Raw genomic sequence first — 25,802 nt, forward strand, 5'->3', positions numbered from 1 at the left:
ACTGTTGGGGGATTATAAACTGTTGTAACACAATGGAAATCAGTATGAAGAATTCTCAAAAGGAATGGCTAATTCTGTTTGTTTAATGACTAGATAGCTACAAATGATAGGTTAGGAGCATAATAGGTAATAGAAAAAGAATGAGGGTGACCAACACTCTAATCAATGATACCTTGGTCAAGGAAGAAAGAAAGAAAGAAATTAAAGACATTTTAGAGATTAATGAAAATGAAGCCACAACATACCCAAACTTATGGGACACAATGAAAACATTCCTAAGAGGAAAACTCATAGCTCTGAGTGCCAACTAAAAGAAACTAGAGAGAGCATACACGAGCAGCTTGACAGCACACCTAGAAGCTCTAGAACAAAAGGAAGCAAATTCACCCAAGGAGTAGACAGCAGGAAATAACCAAACTCAGGGGTGAAATCAACCAAGTGGAAACAAAAAAAACCAAAAACAAACAAACAAACAAACAAACAAAAGACCTATTCAAATAATCAACCAAAAGAGGAGTTGGTTCTTTGAGAAAATCAACAAGATAGATAAACCCTTAGCCAGACTAACTAGAGGGCACAGGAACAATATCCTAGTTAACAAAATCAGAAATAAAAAGGGAGACATAACAACAGAACCTGAGGAAATCCAAAGCATCATCAAATCCCACTACAAAAGGCTATACTCAACAAAACTGGAAAACCTGGATGAAATGGACAATTTCCTAGACAGATACCAGGTACCAAAGTTAAATCAGAATCAGATTAACGATCTAAACAGTCCCATTTCCCCTAAAGAAATAGAAGCAGTCATTAATATTCTCCCAACCTAAAAAAACCCAAGACCAGATGGGTTTACAGCAGAGTTCTATCAGACCTTCAAAGAAGACCTAATTCCAATTCTCCTCAAACTACTCCACAAAATAGAAACAGAAAGTCCTCTACCCAATTCATTCTATGAAGCCACAATTACTTTCATACCTAAACCACATAAGAACCAACAAAGAAAGAGAACTTCAGACCATTTTCCCTTATGAATATTGATGCAAAAATACTCAATAAAATACTCACTAACTGAATCCAAGAACACATCAAAATGATCATCCATCATGATCAAGTAGGCTTCATTCCAGAGATGCAGGGATGGTTTAATATATGGAAATCCATCAACGTAATCTACTATATAAAGAAACTCAAAGACAAAAACCACATGATCATCTCCTCATATGCTGAGAAAGCATTTACCAAATCCAACACCCATTCATGATAAAAGTCTTGGAAAGATCAGGAATTCAAGGCCCATGCCTAAACATAATAAAAGCAATATACAGCAAAACAGTAGCCAACATCAAACTAAATGGAGAGAAGCTGGAAGCAGTCCCACTAAAATCAGGAACTAGACAAGGCTGCCCACTTTCTCCCTATTATTCAATATAATGCTCAAAGTCCTTGCCAGAGCAATTAGAAAACAAAAGGAGATCAAGGGGATACAAATTGGGGGATACAAATTGCTTCAGATTGACTTTGAAATTAAGGAAGACAAAAGGAAACTCAAGGAATAGTTCTCATGTTCCAATTACTAGAAGCAAAAGCATCCTTCAAAGAAAACAGATTTCTACACTTGATCTTAGCCAAAAGGCCGAGAAGTGATGAAAACAGATTTCCAGAGTAACTATATATTTGAAACTTAAGGTGATGAAAGTTGTCATGAAAATGCAGAAAGAAAAAGAATCTAAGATTCATTTCAGAGCATAGAAATCTTCAAGTTATGCCTTCAAAAATAAGTAGTGCCTTTGTCTTTTATTTCACATAAATGTGGTTTTAGTAAGTCATATGATACAGTTTCATTAGTTAACTGATCTTTTGTGACTATCGAGTAAAATTTAATACTCATATTTAGTTATCTTTCCCACTTAGAAATTAATGAGTCTAGAGTATTCCCCTGTATTTGATGAGCCGCTTGCAGTCCACGTGAGTTATAATAGTTATTTAAAGGTGGCTGAAACAGTACTAGTGACAAAATTGAATAGTAAAAGTAAATGTAATCAAGCAGTATAGGTCTTTATATAAGACAAGGATTTAACCTTTTTAAATTTCCTGAAATCCTTCTGTCCTGTTATCCATCTCACTGCTATGATAGGATACTTCAGATATGTCACCAAAAGGGTTTACCTTTAACTCAAAGTTTCAGATAGTGTTACCTGTGGCTGCTTAGCCCATGTATTTGGGTAAGGACATCATGGCTTCAAACATGAGTATTGGAGACTGTCTTATCCTTCTTTGGCAAACAGGAATCAGAGAGAAGGATACAGGAATGGAACATGAGGACATACACACCCAAGGATATGCTCCCAGTGACCTCTTGCCACTAGCTTTGGTTTTCCTGCATTCCATACCTCTCAATAATGTGATTATATTACGAGTCATTTAAAGACTACTCTATTGAAAAGGTTAGAAAGCTTTAAATCTGTCCCTGGAAATGCCTTGCCAGACTTTCCCAGAGGTATACTTTGCTAACCTCATAGGTATTTACTAATCTAAGCAAATTCACCATCAAAATCCACCATCTCCCTCTCCCTCTCTCTTTCTATTTCTCTGACTTGACCTCAAGGTCTATGGAAATGAAGTTATTTCCATATTAAATACAACCCTAATATAAAATAGCATCAAGATTTCTACAACTCAGAACTGGAAGTCAATACAGGAACTAACTTAGCCATTAGAATGTTCGTAAAGTTAATATTAGCTTTAGTATGAAAAGTAACACCTTAACCTTTTAATAAACTTTAACCTAGCTTGCCTATAGAATGAAAATTTGATGGACATGTTCATTACTAAAATTGGTAAGTGTCATCAATGATAAGTCCACTTTTGGTAAAAATTAAAAACAGTTTGGTTGTTTGTTTGTTTTTCTGGTTAAATTCCTTTAAGACTCTACTATTTGTTTCCTATGAAACCACTAGCAAGATCGTCACAGTATTTGGATCTTGTAAATGACATTGTGGATAATGAACTGGTATTTATTTTTAATGAATGCTATCTTTTTTTCACATACTTCATAACAGTAAGCTTATTTCAAATGCTTACACTCAATTGATTCTATGCTTTGTCATGAGCTTACAAAAGTAACACTCTCCATTTAAACATTACTTTATAATCCTTTCAAATCAGTAATAAATGATTTAATAATAGTCACAACTGATAATTAGTAAGTGGATATTCAGCGGTGCAAAGACAAAAGGAGATAATCCTACAACTGCTGTCAGTCAAATTATTGAATTTTTTTGGGGGGATGCTTTAGGATTCCAGTAAAACTTTAATCTTATCTTAAAGAGATTTTATTTTGCAAATGAATATAACATCCATGGCCTATGTCATAGTACCAGAATGTGTTGCTATTCAGACAGTGACATTTTGGTTTGCATTACGTAACTCTCTTTGCTTTCCATGACTTCACACAAGTTTTCAAAACCCAGAATGATTGGAGATCAACATAAAATAAATGACTCTAAGACAATTTACATTGTCCCTCATACTTAAATAATATGAATATACAAAGACTATTTGTCTTACCTAATCACAATCCTACATGCCACTGTCCCTACAGAAATGTAGTCATGGAAGCTATTTAATGCCTGGGTTTGGTTTCTGGACATGCTCAAACTTAGTGGAAATTTGTTTAGTTGTTCAATTTGTGGTTTTCAGTGTCTATTGTGTGCAGGGTACATCCTAGCACTGATGATCAGATGAGGATAATTTTATTGACTTTCTACAATCTTCTCAGAAGAGCATAGGGTAGAAATAGTTAAATAATTTTCACAACACACACACATGACACACTGACAAATTATTCAAAGTGTTCCATGAGAAAGACAGCTATGACACTTAGCAACTTGCTGATTTAGTAGACCTTTAGTAATGAAAGAAACAACAAATTAAAATTGTATAGATAGGATAATTTGAAAGTTATCCATTAATTGTCATAGTTGATCTGTAAGTGTTATATGGCCTCCAAGTATCTGTGTAGACTCAACCTGGAGAAATTTCAACCTTATGACAGAGATGAAAGCATTGGCTGGCAAGGAGTGGCTGACCATGTATGTTGATGTACTTTGCATATGTAAGGGGCCATTATTAGGTATCAAAGCTAGAAACAGCCTTGCTTGTGTATTTTAATGTGAATGCAGTAGCCAGAGATCATGAACAAAGGAAAACTTGTTAGCATTTGAAAACCCAGTTTCTAATTATCCAAGAAAACTGTGGACATGTATAAAGTCCTTCATGAAGAACCTGAAAAGGATATTATTACTCTGGGAATTACCAGGATTGTTTGGAATTTTAATACTGGAAAATGATTTTTATTAACTTGGATAACTTTGCACAAAGAGGGAAGAATTTTTAATAGACAATGGACTCTTCTCCAATAATAAGGATTATTGTAATTTGACTCCACGTCTAAACAGCACACAATGTAGATATATTTGCTATTCTTTTATTCCCTGCTAACATAGGCACTGCCACATTCCTACCATACCCAGATTGATCTTGTAGTGATGCTGTTCTATATCATATCATTTCAATCTTATTCTCTCCTTTTTCTAGTAGCTTAGAAAGTATATCTTTCTCTTTTAGCAGTGCCACCTTTGTTATTTTTACATAATCTCAGTGCTCTTTTATTGGTCAAATTAAATACATAAAGTCAGATAGGCTATTTTGATTTCAGTGCTCATAGTTTTCATATATACATTTATAATAACACATAGTCAAATATGGGAAGAATATTTGTGCATTTCTTTGTCAAATAAATTTCAATGTTGGAAAATATCCTTTATAAATTAAAGAAAAATAATATATCCACATCTTAAATAGTGGCGCCATTTAAATGGTGGTGCTTCTTAAAATTATAAATAAATATATACATATATTAGAGATGATCATGATCTTGTATTAGTCATATGTGTAAACTAAGAAAAGGACTACAAACTAACAAATCACAGATTAATTTAAATATTTCCTGTCTAGAGAAAAACCTAGGTTGAGGATGTTGTGAATGTAGCTTTCACAATCACATATTCATATATAAATACATCTTCCCGTAGCCTTGATCTTAATGAACATACAATAATATTTTAGTGAATGGCCTTTCTATTGGATATTTCATTTATTTATATTTCAAATGTTACCCCCTTTCCTGATTTCCCTTCTGCAAACCCCCTACCCCACCTCCTCTCCCCCTGCTTCTATAAGGGTGCTCACCACCCATCTATCCACTCACTCTCACCTCACTGCCCTGGCATTCCCCTACACTGGGGCATTGAACCTTCACAAGACCAAGGGCCTCCCCTTCCATTGAGGCCAGATTAGGAAATCCTCTGCTACATAAGCAGCTGGAGCGATGGGTTCCTCCATGTGTACTCTTTGGTTGGTGATTTAGTCCCTGTGAGCTCAGGGTCAGGGGGTGTCTGGTTGGTTGATCACAAGATGTTCTTCCTATGGGGTTGCAAACCCCTTCAGCTTCTTCAGTCCTTGGCCTAATTCTTCCATTGGGGTGCCTATGTTCAGTCCACTGGTTGTCTGAGAGCATCTGTATCTGTGTTTGTCACGCTCTGGAAGTGCCTCTCAGGAGACAGTTATACCAGGCTCCTGTCAGCAAGCATTTCTTGGCATCTGCAATAGTGTCTCAGCTTGGTGTCTGTATATGAGATAGATCCCCAGGTGGGACAGTCTCTGGATGGCCTTTCCTTCAGTCTGTGCTCCATACTTTGTCCCTGTATTTCTTTTAGTTAGGAACAATTCTGGGAAAAAATTTGTAGATGAGTGGGTATCCCCATCCCCCAACTGGGGGCTTTGCATAACCTCTGGCTATGGTCTCTACAGGTTCTCCCTCCCCTTTCTTGGGCATTTCAACTAATCCCATCCCTGCTGGGTCCTGCACCATCCTTCAGTGATGGCTTATCATAAAAAGCAGAGATTCCCAGAGAGGTATATTCCCATTGCTAACTACATAAAGGGAATACAATGCATATGTCATTTACATAGTTATATCCATCAGGCTTCTTAAGAACTTTTGAAAAATTTAGTTTCTCAATATGAGTCTACCTTTGAGGGGCAGTTGAATTATTTAAATCTTAAAAGTGATGGAGAATAATCAAGGAAATAAGACAAATCACGAAAGAAGAAAGAAATCTTCACTCAATTTTGTGTGCATACGAATATTTCCATGGAGAGTTAAAGAAGAGATGGCTGCCTGGGAAGATCAGATGCCTCTTTGCTGTCCCAGTGCTTACTGACCCTCTAGGATGCAAACCATCCTACAAGTAAATGCCCTAGTTCTAAACAAGGCAGACACTCCTGGGCTCCTTCCCTCTCATTATATTAGTAGTATTTTCAGCTCCTATTGCTATGTTAAAATTTGTGCCATAAAGAGGATGACACAGCCATTTGCTAAAAAATTCTTGTAACTGAAATCATCATATTAAGCAAAATAAGCCAACCTCATAATGACAAATACCACATTTTATATCATGTGATCCCTATATATTTTATAGAACATAAACCTATTTAAGTGTACGTATGACCCAAAAGTATAAGCTGTGAAAAAGAATCAAGGAAAATATCAGGAGAGATGTCAGAGAGAGGGATGGGGAGAGGCAGCAAACATGATCAAACATATGATATTCTTGAAAGAAACTCTGTTTTTGAAACCTAGCACCATGGACAATGGCTATACACCAATCAAGAATTGTTTACATTATTAGCTCAGCCTATCAAAAGGAAAGGTGCAAAGTTATAAAGGTTCGTACTGGAGACATCACTGAGAGCATTTGAAACTGAGCTATCACATCAGCCATTATGGACAGTAGTCCATCAACACAGTAGTGGGGGACAGTAGCATGTATGCTTGCTATGTGCTTCTATGTTTTTGCCAGAGATTTTGAGATTAAAGTGGTCTTCTTCATGCCTCCCATATATACTCAGACATATATATAATGTTCCCGGTTGATATAAGACTGATTTCGCGAGGTCCTGCAACCATAGGTTTCATCAGGTGACTAAGTTTTGATGACTTGCTACAATAACTTTAAGCAGACTGCTTTTTCATGTGTCTTGGTTTTCTTGCCTAGAAGGTGAAAGCTCTGCAGCAGCTGTACAAAATCCTGCCAAGCATACGCTGCACTGTAGCATGGCTTGATCCTCTTCTTTGCTGATATTTATACCAATTTATAACATCTCTTGGCTGCGCAAAAGAAATCGCACCACTGGAGTGGGAAAGCTGGAAGAGTGGCTTATTAATGATAGGGACCTAGACTGTACAGGCACAGATCCACTGTTATAGAATGATTTTAGTGTCCTATTCACAAAAATTTCCCCTGTGCCTAAGTGTCTTGACAGCTTTATTGATGAAAGAGTATTTGCATGCCAAATAAGTACCATAGTAGCAAGATCAGCCAGGACATGATATGAACCATAACCCGAAAGGCCCCAAATACATAGATCTGTCTGTCTGAGAGAAGAGGACCTCTTTGGCCATAAAGATTTTTGTGCATCCCCATTTGTTTGCATTTCTACCTTGACTGTTAAACATGGTGATCCTGTGATTTATGGACAGCATAGTCGAGGAAGTCTCCAGGTCATTAAACATTTTACTGAGTAGAAAATGAGAGCATCTGCAAAGAAAAGCAACTCCTCATTAGCCATCTGTGCCCATGTCCACTGAAAAAACACTCTCTGTCTCTGAAGACGAGGATTGGATATTCCTGTCATAAAATGTCAAATAAACTGCTATCATTGCTACTTCAATCTTATGTTAGTTCTTACAGCAAAATGCAAAGTCAAGTTTTTAAAAAATGGTTTTTTTGTTTGTTTTTGCTTTCTTACTGAATTCAAAGGTTTTGTTTTAACTCCACTGCAATCACAAGATGTTTTATTTAATTTAATTCTTTTACTTAATTCATAGCTGGGTCATAGTGATAACACCTTACCTGCACTATATTAGTAGTAATAAACACAACTGAGGATGAATTAGAATTGAATGTGATTTCACTGAAGTCTAGTAAAAAAAAAAAAAAAAAAGAAAAAGAAAAAAAGAAAGAACCTTAGAACAAAAGACAAAAATGAGAAAGAATTTTCTGTCAAAGTTGCTGGTCTCATTTTGGTGATTGTACCCAATGGTCACCCCATTCTCTGTCTTGTGGGTGGTGATCACTACCAGGATTATGACAGGACAGAAGCCCTGAGCCTTGGCAATGGCTCACACTTCCTGAGTCATAGCACCACTCATCAGAAAGGAAACACTTTTGAGAAGATTCATCCAGTGTCTCTGCCCTTCAGGGTGACCTGCCTTCATGTTCCACATTTTAAAAGAAGTTCAAACAAAATTTTCCTACTAATTATATTATGTATAATCATAAGTCATAAGAAACCCATTTCTAGGCCAATATCATATTTGGATAAAAGTAGAAATTAAAGATAATTCACCATGTCCTGGACCCTTTAATGTTAAGACGAAGACAAATGTTCAAGTTGAGGTTGTTTTTAACATGCCTACGTATGTTCAGTTTTCTTGGTCTGATGTTAGTCATATGTTTTACATATCTACTTCATACAGAGCTATGGACTCTCTCATTAACCAACAAATAAAGCAATATTGGATCTAACAGAATTTACCTCTTGCTTTATATAAATATAATTCCCTGCTTTTACACCTTCTTTTTGCTTTCCCAAATGAGAACTTTGACAAAAAAAACCCAAAAAAACAAAATCGGATCCCAGAGCTTCTTTAATACTCTTATTCCCACTGTCTCCTGGAGCTGAAAGAAGTCTATACAGTAGAAATAGTGGCCCAGGTGGGAGTAGATACAATACCCAATATGAAGAAAGAAAATTGGATCAGATCCGGGTGGAAAATATGTAAGTGACTGATGTAGCATTTCTATCATTAACTGTGTCTTATCCCAGTTATGCCAGTTGATGTGAAATAAAATCAGAGAAAAATGAAGTGTTAGACATTCAAAGTAAGACTTTGACTTCTGACTAAGTCGATATCTTGGCAGACAGGATGGGAACAGAAGTAGACTGGCATTATAAGCAAGGATTGGATAATGTGTTATGAAAGAAATGGACGAGACAGATTTAGTTCAGATCTTTATGTTGCCAGAGTAAATATATATTTTTTCTGAGTATATCATTAGCACTTATTTCTGTATTTTATTTTATTATTCAATAAAATGTTCCTGAGTTTTTTAATTCTTAGCTCCACGTTGGGGCCTTCAATCACATGAGAAAATAGAGGATAGATTCAGAATGTCAAATTTCACAGATTTGACAGTTACCCGCAAGGCAGAAACGTCCTCCTCAGAACTTGAGTTTTTAAAAGTCCATCCATGATCTTGCAGCTACCAGGGAAGATTGAAGAACAAAGATCAAAAGCACAGTCGTGGCATGTGAAGGGCAGAGGGGAAAGCCATGCACTTTCCACCCAGAAGAGATGAATGTGTAACAGAGAAGCATAGAGTAGAAGAGATCTGAGGAATAAATGTTCTTAGAAATCAATGACTTGATGGCAAGGGCAAGATTTATCAAACAGAAGTGCAACCAGTGCTTGAGCTTTCCTGTTTTTATAAATGATAAGATGGTTTATGTTTAAAGCCAGCATCATGCTATGTTTTAATACCTGTGTCTAGCTTTGCTATGCTTCAACATGAGCTGTGATAAAGACAAATACATAAAGAATGTATACTTGCCTTGCTACCTTTCACTCTGCTGGGAGGAACTTCTGTTCACTCTGTTTTGAGCTCTAGTTTAATTGCAGAGCCTTATATGTGCTAGGTTATAAACTAGCCTAGCTCAGTTCCTTGTTAAGTAATGTTTTCTTTTCCCAGTTACTTTATGCTATAATTTTCCTTCAAATGAAAAGAGAGATAGTCTCACTTACCCCAAATCAATTAAGTATGCAAAAGCTTCAGTTGTTTTCATAATAGAGAACCTTCATCTGCTTGTCCTTGCTTCATACACAAATCCTAGGGAGGCGTTTTCCTATCTACTCCATTTGCAGTATGGAATAGATGATCTGCCATCTCCTGTAGGTAGAGCCACAGCTATAGCTTCAGTGTCTGTGTCATATGCAGTGCTGGGATATATTTGTTTGTGATGGTGCTGATGTCAATAGCATAAAGAGGACACAGGCTGGTAAATAGAAAGGCAGGGAGAAGGGAATTTTAATAGCTCTGCTCCCTTGGTGCTCTGTCTGAAAGAATCACTTTTGCCTTTGGGATTTCTTGCCATTTTGCTTTTTCACTTTGAAATGTGGAGCTGGACTGTGTATCATTGTTGGAAGGAGGAGAAGTGACTTCAGAAATGTCAGAATTATTACCACTGTCAGCCTTTAAGCATAGATAAGTGGATAAGTTGGGTCAAAAAGTACTTTATCACTCTGTTGTAACATTTGTTGTGGTTGGGGTGGAAGCCGAGAAAAACTCACTTCAGATATGGAAGCTTAAAAATGAAAGCTTTATTTTCTGAGTGCTCATGGAGGAGTCCAGTTCCAGATCTGAGCCATGTCCTGGAAGAGAAATCATACAATGTTTTTAAAGGATAGGAACACAAAGCAACTGGAGGAGGAGCTGCACTATTATCCAATCTTATTTTGATATGGGTTAAGCCAGGGAGTACCCATTGGTGACAGGTCCATATTCAGCACACCTGGATTCAAGGTCCTTCATTTGTTCTCCGGAATTAGGTCCAGAGCTCAGAATGATACAAGAACAAAAGATCAGGTCAACTATGTGTAGTTAATTGGGGCATAACAGACAATTAGTTATGTTTTATAACTTATACATCTTGCTTTAGATAACAGCAATTTCTATATTCTTTATTAGTTAACAGGCAGTTAAGAAAACATTAAGAGAAGTGGGATATGTGTTCATTCCTAGGACTGGAAGTATAAACTTCTTTGACCCTACCATCAAGATGGAAACATTGTTCTTTAGATGACTGGGCTCAAACAACTGAACTGTCTCCTTAAAAGTTGTCCTTGAGCCGGGCGTGGTGGCGCACGCCTTTAGTCCCAGCACTCGGGAGGCAGAGGCAGGTGGATTTCTGAGTTCAAGGCCAGCCTGGTCTACGGAGTGAGTTCCAGGACATCCAGGGCTATACAGAGAAACCCTGTCTCAAAAAACCAAAAAAAAAAAAAATGTCCTTGAGATGTTAAGACTGAACAACTGTTCACAACAGAAGCTATTCAGCTATAGGACAGTCCCCAACATCGCCAGGCCTGAGACATTGAGCTTAGTTTCTCCCTATGATTAAATGGAGTCTGAAAATGAAATAGTAGTACTTAAAATAAGTTTCTTTTGCTTGTTCTCAATAGTTGACTATGAAGTAGGAACCAGAAAAAATAATGATATGCTATTTGAGAATGTTGGGGGATGGGCACTGAGAGGTCACTCAGCCAGTAAAATGCCTAACACACAAGCCACTCAAACATGAGAGCCTAAAGTGAGAAGAAAGCAGAGTATAATAGCAAGTGCTTACACATCCAGCACTGGGGAGGTGCAGACAAGCAGATCCATGAGCTTGCTTGTCAGCCAATCGAGCTGAATCAGGAAGCTCTCAGTTCAGTGAAAGACCTTGTCTCAAAAACTACTGTTGAGAGCAATCAAGGAAGATATTAGATCATTCTGTTTCAGTGTTTGACCTTTGTTCTAGACACACACACACACATAAATTCACATATACCCACACACCCTAGTATACCTATAGGCACATTTAAACACACAAACATATATGTACACACAAAAACAGCATAAAGGCAAAATATGTGCTATGGCAGGAGTGGTTTCTTTTCAGCAAGGCATGCAGTATGCTAGGTATCATAGGAGTGAGAAGAGCATGTGGGCAAACCTAATAGAATTTCATTCCTGCCCTTCCTTGTGACCTTGGACAAAGTCCACAAAACAAACTTTACCTTTCTCTCCTGTAATAGGAAAGTATGCCATTCACCCCTTGGGTCTGTTGAGAAGATTAATGACATTGTGTACACAAAGTTTCAGAACCCACCAGTGCTAGCTTGCCTTCCCTCCTTTGTTTCTATTTTAAACACACAAATAACTTACAATAATGGGTCATGAAAAAAACAAGTCCCAAAGCCATTGTATGAGACTGTCCCTACCTAACGATGTGAAGAGAGATTAATTCACTGCAAAGAGCTTGTTCTGATATTTTTTCTGTTAAACATGGTATTTCTAAGCCCCTGGTGATATTTGAATAGTCAGAGTAATACTTGCTCACATTTTCTTGCCTGTATATATAAGGTCAGTAGTCTGGGACATGGTGCCAAAAGAAGATTTCCTCTCTTCCAGTGTGTCATGGCCTGAACCCTAATGTCTGAATTAGGTTGCAAGTAGTGACTGGAAACAGTTGTATAAGTTATGTTCTTTGTCTTGCACATAATTTACACTCAAAAGTCAGCACCTCTAATCCATATACATGAGTACCAGATACATGAGTCTAGGTACATCCACTAACAGCAGCTTTCCTCTGTGGGGAAACAGCTTGGTAGAACTGGACCAGCAGGCTGGTCTGATTTCAGAGAAGAAAGAAAGGCATGGTTCTTAGTGCTAAAAGCTAAAGCTAGTTAAGGCAAATCACCTTTCCACGCATGGCATGACGAACTGGTCTATGGATTGATCACAACTTTCCACACAGCTGAGTATATAAAAATGTCCAGGACTTTAGGGTCATAAGGAATATGTGGTATTTGATATGATAGAGTCTGCCACAAGGACTACCATGGAACATGGAAGCAGGTTGAAAACTTCATTCTATTGGAATTTTCTAGGCACAATAAGACACTGACAATATGGCGCTGGAGAAAAGAGCTTGGTGGTTAAGAGCACTGGTTGCTCTTCCAGAAGACTCAGGCTCAGTGCTCAGCATCCACATGGTGGTTCCAAACTGACTGTCAATCCAGTTCTGGAAGTTATGATGCCTTCTAGCCTATGAGGGCACTGCATACAAGTGGTATATTCAGGCAAACAATCACACATATAAAAGAACTCATTTTTTAAAAAAGAGACTGACCATTATTTAACAGCTTATCTTATCCACCTACTGAAAGATTCAAGATCATACACATCCAGAACAAGTAACATCTTGACCTGGATTGCACTACCATGAACCTAATACAGCAAACAAGCACAACATCTAGTCAATGCTGATGCAAGTTTTAGGTCTAGTAATGATTGTGAACATCACAGAAATATCCACTCCTGGGTGTTATGTGGTACCACACAGCTTTAGGATTCTTGAGGGTTTATCTTTTGCCTTTGTACTGGATATTTTCATATCAACTTGACACAAGCTATAGTTACAAGAAGAGAACCTCAATTGAGAAAATGTTCCCATAAGTTTGAGCTATAGGCAAGCCTCTGGGGCATTTTCATAATTACTGAGGGCTCAGTCCATTGTGCATGGGACCTCCACTGGGCTGGTGATATTGGCTTCTATAAGAAAGCAGGCTGAGAAAGCCATTAGGAGCAAGTCAGTAAGCAGTACTCCTCTGTGTCCTCTGCATCAGCTTCTGTCTCCATGTCCTCTCCCTGTTTGAATTTCTGCCCTGGCTTCCTTCAATGATGGACTATGAGGATATGAAAGTGTAAGCCAAATAGACTACTTCCTCCCCAACTTGATTTTGGTCACGGTGTTTCATTACAGAAATAGAATCCCTAACTAAGACAGTCCTGCATCACTAGAAGTCATCAGTAGGCAAGATTTCAGCATCATTCTGACAGCTAATCTCAACAAGCGACACACTCAGCTGTACAAAAGCAAGCAAAGCAAAATGTGTTGTTTCAAACAGAAAGCCCAGAACTAAAAGCTATTGGAGCTTTTAAACAAAACTGTACCTGTCTCTACCCCTCGGTCTGAGCAATCATCGGCTGGATACATGTATTCTTGATGAGACAGTGTTGGCCTCCTGTGGAGAATTTAATGAAAAGAATTCACAGAAGGGCCCATGCTGTCCTCCAAGAAGAGAAGTAATGATACTTGAATGTGCAACTAGCACCAGATGTTGCATAAAGTTATTATCCAAAATCAATGCCCTCCCATTGGCCCCAGGCTGGTAGCATTATCACAGGGAGCCACAATTTACACCAAACAAAGAGTCCTGAGGACACACACTGGTAAGAATCACAAAAAAAGCCCCTATTTTGGAGGGTTTGTAGCCAATTTGAATATTACAGGCCTCTCCTACTTATCTGACTATAATTGTGTTGGACTGCTGCATAATTTTGTGGTTGGGTAGCAATTAAATTCTGTATTTTAGCACCAGTCACAATACCAGCTTGCTACCTATTTCAAAAATTATGAATTTCACTTTGCCTTGGCAAGATTTTTGAAAGTTGAGGTCTGGTTCATTTCAATAGAACAATCAATCACGTATTAAAAGCACACATATAACTAGATCTGACCTATGTTTCCCTATTCCAATAATTTTCATATACATATTAAGTAATGATGCACTTATACACTTGTGTATTTATACATTGTACTATATTATATAATTTTTAAGTTTTTGTGAGACATCGTCTTAGTAGTCCAGGCTGTCCAGGATCTCACAGTATAGTTAGGAACACCATGAAATCCTGATCCTTCTGCCCCTACTTACCAAGTTGTGGGATTGTAAATATGGGCTACATTTGATTTAGCTGGTACTGGAAATACATAACAAGCCTACAGTCTCAGTCTCTACATTTTGAGCACTTTTGGATTTTCTTTTGCTTTTAAATTGCTTTTTAAATTCTCTTTACATCACTTTACTGCTTCTCTTTCCTCAGCTACTCCCATGACTCTCATTTTCAAACTGATAGCCTATTATGCTTGATTAATATTGTTACGTGCATATATACGTATAAGTGTGTGCAGATATATGACTACAACCTGCTTAGCCCATTTTTGATGTTTGTGAGTATGTGGTTTCAGAGCTGATCACTTTCTGCTGGATAACGAGTAAGTGGGCTCATCCCTGGGAGAGGCTAACTCTCCTTCTCCCAGCAGTCACTAGATGCCTGCAGTTCTTTGCCTATGGATGGAAATTTGCCCCTTCCATGCTAGAATGACCACTGATAATGCCATTGTTCCAGACTTACAGATTCCACTTCTAGGAAAGATGTTTCACAGCTGACATCCTTGTATTCTGGCTCTTAATCATTCTGCTTCCTCTCCTCTGGTGTTCGCTGGGACATAGATGCAGGAGATATGATGTAGATCTCTCCAGGGGGACTGGAATGCTCACAGTTTTTTAATCTCTGCATTTTATCTAGTTGTGTTTTCAGTGATTGTTTCCATTTGCTGTAAAAGGATGTTTCTCTAATAAAGGGTGACAGCTATGCTCGCCTGTGTGTATAAGAATTATATATAGAATGCAGTCATGTATAATGCTGGTCTAGCAAAGTGGCAGTAGTAGATTCTTTTCTAAGGCCCATAACCCTGGCAATTTGTGTAGGTTTCTAGAACTAAGTATAATTTTACTCTTGTTGAGTGGGCCCTAATTCCAATTACACAGTCATTAGATGCCACCAACATGCAAGTGCCACTTGTTGCACTTTTGTGGGTACTTTCCCATGCTGGCCATTGCAGTGGCTCATAGATACTACAGCTGGGTAGGACTACTAATTGCTTGCTTCACTGTAAGCTTGTACATTATTTTCTGGCACAATAGAAGGTAGACTACAGAAAAGAAGCTTGCATATTAGACACAGCGTGAATCATATAAGTTTGGTGTCCAAAGTGTGAAGTATCTTCAGCAGTAAGAGCTGTACTTCAACCTCTGTTATGCAACCAACTGATAATCTATATTGTTTAGGGAGTCACTTGGACTACCCTAAACAAACATTCAAAGGGATGTTTCATTTGGGACACTGAGGTTCTTGTTAGTTTATGATTCTTATGGTGAACAGTATCAGTCCAAGTGACATAATTTCCATGTATTAAAAATACACACACATACACACATGTGCATATATATAATCTTGGTAAATATAAATGATGTATTTTCTTATGACTGTATCAAACAACATTGGTATTATTTGCCCCATCCCTCTTTCTTATGTGTTGACTTCTCTCACTCCTCCTCATACCATACCAACCATGATTCCACTTCATACTGCATATCACCTGTAATCTGCTATCCTCCTCTTAAGCACCCCCCCACACACACACACACAAACACACACACTTTGTGGTCACTTTATACAGTAATGGTTTTTGTGGTTACTCAATACTGTATATTCACATCTGAGGATTTAGAGCTAGGAACCACAGATAAGACAGAACATATACCATTTGTCTTTCTGACTCTAGGATACCTAGCTTAGTATAATTTTTTCTAGATTCTTCCATTTGCCTTCTAATTTTTTTCATTTTTCTTAACAGCTGAATATGAACCCATTTTGTATAATATGTACCACATTTTCATTATCCTTTCTTCGGCTAAAGAACATTTAAGTTCTTTTTATCCCCAAGCTATTGTGAATAGAGCAGCAATGAACATGGCTGAGCAAGTGCCTATGGAGTAAAAAAGTTCTTCGGACATATGACAAGGAATGACATAGCTGGTCACATGGCAGATTTACATCCAGTTTCTTGAGGATTTCCAGAGTGACTGCACCAACTTGCACTCTTATCAACGGTTCCTAAGGGATCTGCTTCCCCCACAACATCACAATATTTGATATTAGTGTTGTGTTGTTCTCAGCAATTCTTCCTAGGAGGAGATAAAATCGCAAATTTATTTGAGTTTGCAGTCCCTTCGTTGTAAAGGATGATAAACACTTTTCAAGATATTTCTCAGCCATTTTTATTTCTGCTATGAGAACTCTCTGCTTAGATTCCTAACCCATTTTTTAGGTAGGTCATTCTGTTCTCTTAACTGTTTTCTTTGAGTTCTTTATAATATTCTGGATAGTAATCCATGGTCAGGTGTTCAGATGGCAAAGATCCTCTCCCATTCTATGAAATTCTTCTTAACTTGAATGTTTCCTAAGCTATTCCTTAGCTCTTATGTGTCATGAGGTCCCAGTCTTCAATTGTTTCCCTGGTTGGTGGGACCATCCCTGGGCTGGTGGTCTTGAGTTCTAGAGGAAAGCAGCCTGAGCAAGCAATGGGGGAGCAAACCGTTAAGCAGAACTCTATGGCGTCTGCATCAGCTCCTGCTTCTAGGTCCTTGAGTTCCTGTCCTGACTTCCTTTGATGTTTAACTGTGCTGTGGAATTACAAGATGAATTAAGCCTCTCCTCCCCAAGTTTCTTTGGTCACAGTGTTTTGTTATAGTAATAGTACCTTTCAGACATCAGCCACTGTATAGAACTAGCCTTATGGAATGGGGAAAGGATAGGAAAATGATAGAAGTTGATCAGGAGAGATGGCTGGTGAACAAGGAAGGTTTGTGGGCCACGGGACTAGAACTAGTTTCTATATATTTTTAACTCCAGAACAATTTGTGCTATTTTTAAAAGAATTTTTTTATTAGATATTTTCTTCATTTACATTTCAAATGCTATCCCCAAAGCCCCCTATACCGCCCCTCTGTCCTGCTCCCCAACCCACCCACTCCTGCTTCCTGGCCTTGGCATCCCCCTGTACTGGGGCATATGATCTTCACAATACCAAGGGCCTCTCCTTCCACTGATGGCCAACTAGGCCATCCTCTGCTACATATGCAACTAGAGACACAGTTCTGGGGGGTACTGGTTAGTTCATATTGTTCCACCTATAGGGTTGCAGACCCCTTTAGCTCCTTGGGTACTTTCTCTAGCTCCTTCATTAGAGGCACTGTGTTCCATCCAATAGCTGACTGTGAGCATCAACTTCTGTATTTGGCAGGCATTGGTATAGACTCACAAGAGAGATCTATGTCAGGGTCCTGTAAGCAAAATCTTTCTGGCATATCCAATAGTGTCTGGGTTTGGTGGTTGTATATGGGATGGATCCCTGGGTGGGGCAGTCTCCAGATGGTCTTTCCTTCTGTCTTAGCTCCGAACTTTGTCTCTGTAACTCCTTGCATGGGTATTTTGTTCCCCATTTTAAGAAGGAACAAAGTATCCTTCTTCCTTCTTCTTGAGTTTCATGTGTTTTGCAAATTGTAACTTGGATATTCTAAGTTTCTGGGCTAATATCCACTTATCAGTAAGTACATATCATGTGAGTTCTTTTGTGATTGGGTTACCTCACTCAGAATAATCTCTTCCAGATGCATCCATTTGCCTAAGACTTTCATGAATTCATTGTTTTTAATTGCTGAGTAGTACTCCATTGTGTAAATGTACCATATTTTCTGTATCCATTCCTCTGTTGAGGGACATCTAATCATCAGGGAAATGCAAATCAAAACAACCCTGAGATTCCACCTCACACCAGTCAGAAAGGCTAAGATCAAAAACTCAGGGACACTCCTCCTTTGTTGGTGGGATTGCAAGCTGGTACAACCACTCTGGAAATCAGTCTGGTGGTTCTTCAGAAAACTGGACATAGTACTAACAGAAAATCCAGCAATTCCTCTCCTGGGTATATACCCAGAAGATGTTCCAACTTGTAAAAAGGACACATGTTCCACTATGTTCATAGCAGCCTTATTTATTATAATAGCCAGAAGCTGGAAAGACCCCAGATGTCCCTCAACAGAGGAATGGATACAATTTGTGCTTTTAGAAAATATAAAATAAAATTCCACTAGGAAATTTTGTTCCCTAGGGTTGCTATAACAACATACCACAAATTGGGTGGCTTAAGCAGCAGAAATTAATTTCATTACAGGTCTGGATAATGGCAGCCTGACATCAGGATGCTATCCAGGTTGATTCCTCCTAAGGGCTGTAAAACAAAATTTGTCCTTGGCCTTTCTCCTAGCTCCTGGTGACTTGTGGACAGTCTTTTACAGCCCTTAACTTGTGAAAACATCACCTAACCTCTGCCTTCATGTTTACATAATATTCTCCATTTATATTAACCTCTCTCTGTATCTAAAGGTTTCTTTTTTTATAAGAACACATATTTATTGAGTTAGAACTCACTCTAATGACTCTACTTTAATTTGACCATCTGCAAAGACCTTATTCCCAAATAAGGTCAAATTTGCAGGCACTATGGGAAGAATCCACAATATCTTTTGGACGATAACCTTCTAATTCACAACATAACTCCATTGTCAAGCATAGGGTATTAGCTACTATCTTAGGAGGTGTTCTATTGTAGTGAAGAGACACCTTAACCACAATGACACTTACAATGAAAAGCCTTTAATTGTGGCTGGCTTTCAGTTTCAAAAGTTTAGCCCACTGTCAGCATGGTGGGGAGCATGGCAGCACACAGGTAGACATGATGGTAGAGAGATAGGTAGCTGAGAGTTCTAGATCTGGATCTGCAGGCTGCAGGAAGAAAAAGAACCACTAAGCCTAGCTTGGGCTTTTGAAAAAAACCTAAAAGCTCAAAACCAGTGACACACTTTCTCTAACAAGGCCACACCTCCTGTTCCCTCCCAAATAGTGCATCTTCCTGATTAGTAAGTATTTAAACATATGTGCCTATGGGGGTCATTCTTTTACAAACCATTAAGTACCTTTCAATGAACTAGATGATCAAAAGTCCTTTCTGCTTGATAATCTATCTCCATCATTGTCTATCTCTCTCTCATTTTTTTTCTTTCCTTCCATACCCAATTGATATTTCTCTAAAACACCACAAGCTACACACTACTATAAACTGAACTTCAAGAGAAAAATCATAGTTTCTAGTGAATATCTGATAAGGTGAATGTCATAGACACATATACTATTAACTGCTACATCTAATTTCACAGCTTTAAAATTTGGGGATATTTGGGATCTTGAACTGTATCAATGAAAATCACCAATAGCAAAACCAACCCTGGTCATATCGACATTGCTTCCATCAGCAAATCTCAGGCAGTCCTGAAGACAGGATATGAAATTAAAACAAGCTGTTCCAGATAGAAATATCAAGAGTAAAAATCTATTTAAGCCTTGAAAAACTTTTCTTAATTGCTTCCTCAATAAAATTGGCATGCAACAATTTTCAAAGATCTAGGAAGAGTTAAGGGCTGTACTTATGAATTTAATATTAATTATGTCTGAACAACCCAATCTTGTGACTTGTCCTGATTGTTGGCAGAAGCCCTGGGAGCAAGAGCAAGGCTTCCTGGGCCCCAGGGAAGGCAGTGATAGAGATATTTCTAGAATGGTCTCTGTAGAGTTTAGCATCTTAAGAAAACAAGCTATTTTCTTTCATCAGCATCAACTCACAAAACACTTGTGGTCCTTTCTGGTCTCTCATCAGCCACAACACGGACCAGCTCATCCTCAACAACATGCAAGGGTCAGCCAAGAACAAATGTATTTAGTGGCTCTTTTTATGCCACTCTCTTGCTGCCAGATCTAATGCCTTTCCAAGCCACAGAGCCAGATAGCCAATTCCAAACACTTTGCATTTTTATTTCTAAAGGCCCATATCTGCTCAAATGTCTGAAAATAAACACAGAGAGTCTGTCCATGTCTCATCCCAGAACAGACAGAGAGCCATGGCAAAGCTCACCTTGCAGCAGGAAAAGGCTAATAGGATCCATGTGCTTCTATAAAAGAGTTACAGCTATTATTGAGGTTCCTCTGCAATATTCTGTCACCAACCACCCCTTGAATTTGACTTGCTTTGCAAGTGCACTCTTTTCTACCATGTTCTTTAGGAATTCACAGAAAGCATATTCATTGTGTGGCTACTGGAGAATGAGAAATCATGTCACTGAGAAGAATGGTGCATCAGGATTCTTTACCATAATGTATAATTCTTTACCAAAATACCATAATGTAATTACAAAGATGTCTCCTTCTATTTCATAATTTATTGCAAACATATTAATGGATAAACCTAACTACACAGTGAGAATCATTAGGACTATGAAAGAAAAAGTGGGTCAAGAAAATATCACTCAAAAACATCATCAATGACATATGACTGATAAGAAACTATCAAAATTATTTACTGCGTCCTGGGGTAGTGTGTCCTGGGGAAATGGTGCCAATAAATGAGATAGACTAAAGTTTCCTGCAGTAGCTGACTTAATTCAGAGATCAGACAGTTTTTACTCTGAGTGTTAAAATGAGGCATATGAATAAACTATATAGTCATGAGGACAAACCACATATTGTAGACATGCCACACATGGCAAAAGTCTGTTTTTCCATGGAGGCATATATCCAGTTGTAATGAATAATCAGAAATAAACTCATTTCTATTGGCTAGACCTTGGAGAGGCACAAAAACACATTACAAGAAAATTTTCATGTTTTAGAACAAATTGAGGTCACAGAACTCTTGTGAGCTTTCTCAAACAAACACACAAAATTCTCCTGACATGATTCCATTCTTGGATTGTGTTCCAACAAAAATAACATTACAATTTTTCAAATAGCTGATAGCTAAGGAATCCATATGTATAATATATATACAATATTATATATATATGTATATATGTGTGTGTGTGTGTATATATATATATACGCTTTTTAAAAATCTGTCATTTGCTTGTAGGTTGATCCCAGAGAAGGGTTGCAGGTCATGAATGCTTCAAAGCATTCTGAAATTTGATGAAAAACTGTAGTTCTTGTTCTGTTAGAATATGACTTTTAACACATGTGGTTGGTACTATCCTGAAGGGATTTCAGCTTTTTATCTCAACCCCTTGCTCTTTCCTTTATTCTAAGCTGCACCTGTCTAGATCAGCCCACCATAAAAATCACAGAATGAGCCATAGTCTTGGTAATATTCCACAGGGAGTTTATGAGTATCTATTAGACTAGGATTTCTCAAAAACTTTCAATTCTCCACCCATTTTTCACAAGAAACTTTTACATGAACTCTGATATGTAAATAGGTGTCACTGGTATAAAGAGCAAATATTTACTACTAGTAAGTAATTTGGTTTTAAAAAGAAAATTGGTATACATATAAATTGAGTGTTGATTGAACATGAAAACAAATTTGGATTCTAATGAGATGGCTGTACCTATTTCTACATAAAGAATTAAATCTTGTCAGAATATTAGAGACTGTAGGATATGTTTCAGAATCAAAAGTATTTTGATTTCATACTCATTAATGCTGACAATATTATTCCACATAAATACAACATATGAAGTGACCAAAATATATTGATTTCAGAAATTTTTAGGAATTCTGTTTTGATCACAAGCAAAATAAAATCTATTTAATAATCTTTTTTATCACTATTAAACTCAAGTCACCCAAGAAATAATTTTTCAAAACAAGTTTTCTAGCACTATAAAATTAAAAAACCTACTGATTTGATACATTCTCACTTAGAATAAAAATAAGAAAATGTTTAAATTATTTTCCATAATTAAACAATTATGTGTTTATAAGATCAGAAAATTTTCAGTGTACAGTATTGTGTGCAATTCACAACACACAATAGTCCACAATCAGAGCTGCCATATTTCCCACACCATTTGTTGAAGTTACATGGCACAATGATGTTCACATATCAAAAGAAGCATGTAGCATGTTCAGACACAAGGCTGTAGTGATGCTACATGATGTTCTGTAGGTGAATACTGATAGAAATACCTCAGATTCATTTCACATTATAAATTAATTGTCAGATATTGTGCATTCTGGAAGCTTTTACTGTTGCCAATTTTTTATTTCAAAAAATAAAAATAAATTATTGGTATTTCAAAAGTTATCCATCTTCCCAGTTTCATCTCCACAAGCACCCTCCCCCATTCCCTCCCCCTTCCTCTATGAGGGTGCTCCCCCACATGCCCACCCACTCCTGCCTCAGTGCCCTAGCATTCCCCAACAATGGGTCATAGAGCTTTCACAAGACCAAGGAGCTCCCCTCCCAGTGATCACTGATAGGGCAATCCTCTGCTCCATATCCAGCTTGAGCCATGGGTTTCCCCACCCCCACCCCACCCCCACCCCAGCTTCCCTGTGTGTACTCTTGGTTGGTGGTTTAGTCCCTGGGGTTCTGATTGGTTGATACTGTTGTTCTACCTATGGGGTTGCAAATTCCTTCAACTCCTTCAGTCATTGTCCTAACTTATGCACTGGGGTCACCGTGCTCAGTTCAATGTTTGGCTGCTTACATCTGCATCTGTATTGGTACAACTCTGACAGGGCCTCTCAGGGGTTAGCTATATTAGGCTTCTGTCAGTAAGCACTTCTTGGCATTAGCAATAGTGTCTGGGTTTGGTGTCTGCAAATGAGATGGATCCCTATTTGGGAAAGTCTCTGGAGGGCCTTTCCTTCAGTCTCTGCTCCACTCTTTGTGCCTGCATTTCCTTTTGACAGGAGGAATTCTGGATTAATATTTTTGATGTGGGTGGGTGGGGGCCTTGACTATCCACTAGATATGGTCTCTACAGGTTCCATCTACCCTTAGTTGGGTAATTCAGCTAATGTCCTCCCTGTTGGGTGCTGGGAACCTCTTGGGTTTCTGGCATCTGGGACTTTCTAGTGACTACTCCCATCCCACTCCCGCCACCCCCACTGCTATATACTTCCTTTCAAATTCCTGACCCTCTGTACTTCTCCTACATCTCCTCCCATATCTGAACTTGCCTCCCCATATCTCTCCCTCCCAGGTCCTTCTCTTCCTCTACTTCCCAGAGATTATTTTCTTCCCCCTTCTGAGTAGGACTGTAGCATCCACACTTTGGTGTGATCTTCTTTCTTCTTGTGTTTCATATGGTCTGTGAGTTGTATCATGGGTATTCCAAGCTTCTTTTTGGCTAATATACACTTATTTATTGGTGAGTATATACTATGTGTGTTATTTTATGACTGGGCTAACTCACTCAGGATAATATTTTCAAGTTGCATCCATTTCCTTGTGAATTTCATGAAGTCATTGTTTTTAATAGCTGAGTAGTACTCCATTGTGTAAATTACCACATTATCTGCATCCATTCCCCTGTTGAAGGACATCTGGGTTCTTTCCAGCTTCTGGTTATTATAAATAAGGCTACTATGAACATAGTGAAGCAGTCCTTTTTATATGTTGGAGCATCTTTTAGGTATATACCCAGGAGTGGTATAACCAGTTCCTCAGGTAGAACTATTTGCAATTTTCTGAGGAACCACCAGACTGATTTCCAGAGTGGTTGTAACAGCTTACAATCCCACCAGCAATGGAGGAATGGTCCTCTTTCTCCAAATCCTCACCAGCACTGTTGCCAATTTTTTTGTTGTTATTGCTTGTTACTCCTAATTCATTTCATTTCTTTTATTTTTTATTTTCATTTTATTAGATATTTTCTTTATTTACATTTCAACCCTTTCCAGGTTTCACCTCCAAAAATATCCTATCTCCTGACCCCCAGGCCCCTCCCCCATTTCTTTCCCTGTTCACCAACCCACCTACTCCTACTTCCTGGCCGTGGCACTCCCCTACACTGAACTTTCACAGGACCAAGGGCCTCTCCTCCCATTGATGACCAACTAGGTCATCCTCTGCTACACATGTAGCTGGAGCCATGAGTCCCACCATGTGTGCTCCTTGGTTGGTGGTTTAGTCCCTCGGAGCTCTGGGGATACTGGTTAGTTCATATTATTGGTCCTCCTATGGGGCTGCAAACCTTTTCAGTTCCTTGGGTACTTTCTCTACCTCTTTCATTGGTGACCCTGTGTTCAGTCCAATGAATGGCTGTGAACATCCACTTCTATATTTGTAAGGCACTGGTAGAGTCTTTCAGGAGACAGGTATATCAGGCTCCTATCAGCAAGCACTTGTTAGCATCCACAACAGTGTCTGGGTTTGGTGATTGTATGTGGGATGAATCCCCAGGCAGGACAGTCTCTGGATGGTCATTCCTTCAGTCTCTGCTCCACACATTTTAACTCCTTCCATGGATATTTTGTTCCCCCTTCTAAGAAGGATCAGAAGTATCCACACTTTGGTCTTCCTTCTTCTTGAGTTTCATGTGGTTTGTGACCTGTATCTTGGGTATTCTGAGCTTCTGGGCTAATATCCATTTATGAGTGAGTGCATATCATGTGTGTTCTTTTGTGATTGGGTTACCTCACTCAAGATGATATCTTCCAGAATCCATCCATTTGCCTAATAATTTCATAAATGCATTGTTTTTAATAGCTGAGTAGTACTCCATTGTGTAAATGTATCTCATTTTTTGTATCCATTCCTCTGTTGAGGGACATCTGGGTTATTTCCAGCTTTTGGCTATTATAAAGAAGGGTGCTATGAACATAGTGGAGCATGTATCCATATTACATGTTGCAGCATCTTCTGTGTATATGCCCAGGAGTAGTATTGCTGAGTAAACTCAGCCATATTCAGTCACTCAATCATATAACCAATTAAGAAGTTATATGTTAGACCAGAATCTGAACAACCTGATACAAATTTAAAATATTTCTCATTTTCAGAGTATTTTTGAGAATTCACTCTATTTTCTCAATGAACTCAATTCAGTCAATGCCTTGTAAAAGAAAGGGCGTATTCATTCCTTCCAGACAGTACAATCCTAATGCAGTTTTGCATTTTTATTATATTAGGATATTAACATATTCATTATGAAAAAAATCAGTGCTGTTGTGACTCAGAGTTTGGCATTTACTTAATGCTAAATATACTATATGTGATTTTAAGATTTAATCATAGATGTGCTTCAATCGGCAGCCTCATTTTTATACTATAAAATGACTTCAAATGAATGAACATATACAGATGAAAGCTCACTTTAAGATGCTTG

The 25,802-nt window shown here is 38.2% G+C and overlaps 1 protein-coding gene and 1 pseudogene across 1 annotated transcript in view; one reads left to right on the forward strand and one right to left on the reverse strand.

The window, feature by feature from the left end:
- The window catches only part of Nkain3 (sodium/potassium transporting ATPase interacting 3), a 651,800-nt gene that overhangs the window by 551,864 nt on the left and 74,134 nt on the right, over positions 1–25,802 (forward strand). The window lies entirely within an intron of this gene.
- On the reverse strand, positions 1,505–1,648 carry LOC115031055 (U2 spliceosomal RNA; annotated as a pseudogene).

Source organism: Mus caroli, unplaced genomic scaffold (genome assembly GCF_978045245.1).
Source record: "Mus caroli unplaced genomic scaffold, Mus_caroli_1 scaffold_6, whole genome shotgun sequence".
Taxonomy (NCBI): domain Eukaryota; kingdom Metazoa; phylum Chordata; class Mammalia; order Rodentia; family Muridae; genus Mus; species Mus caroli.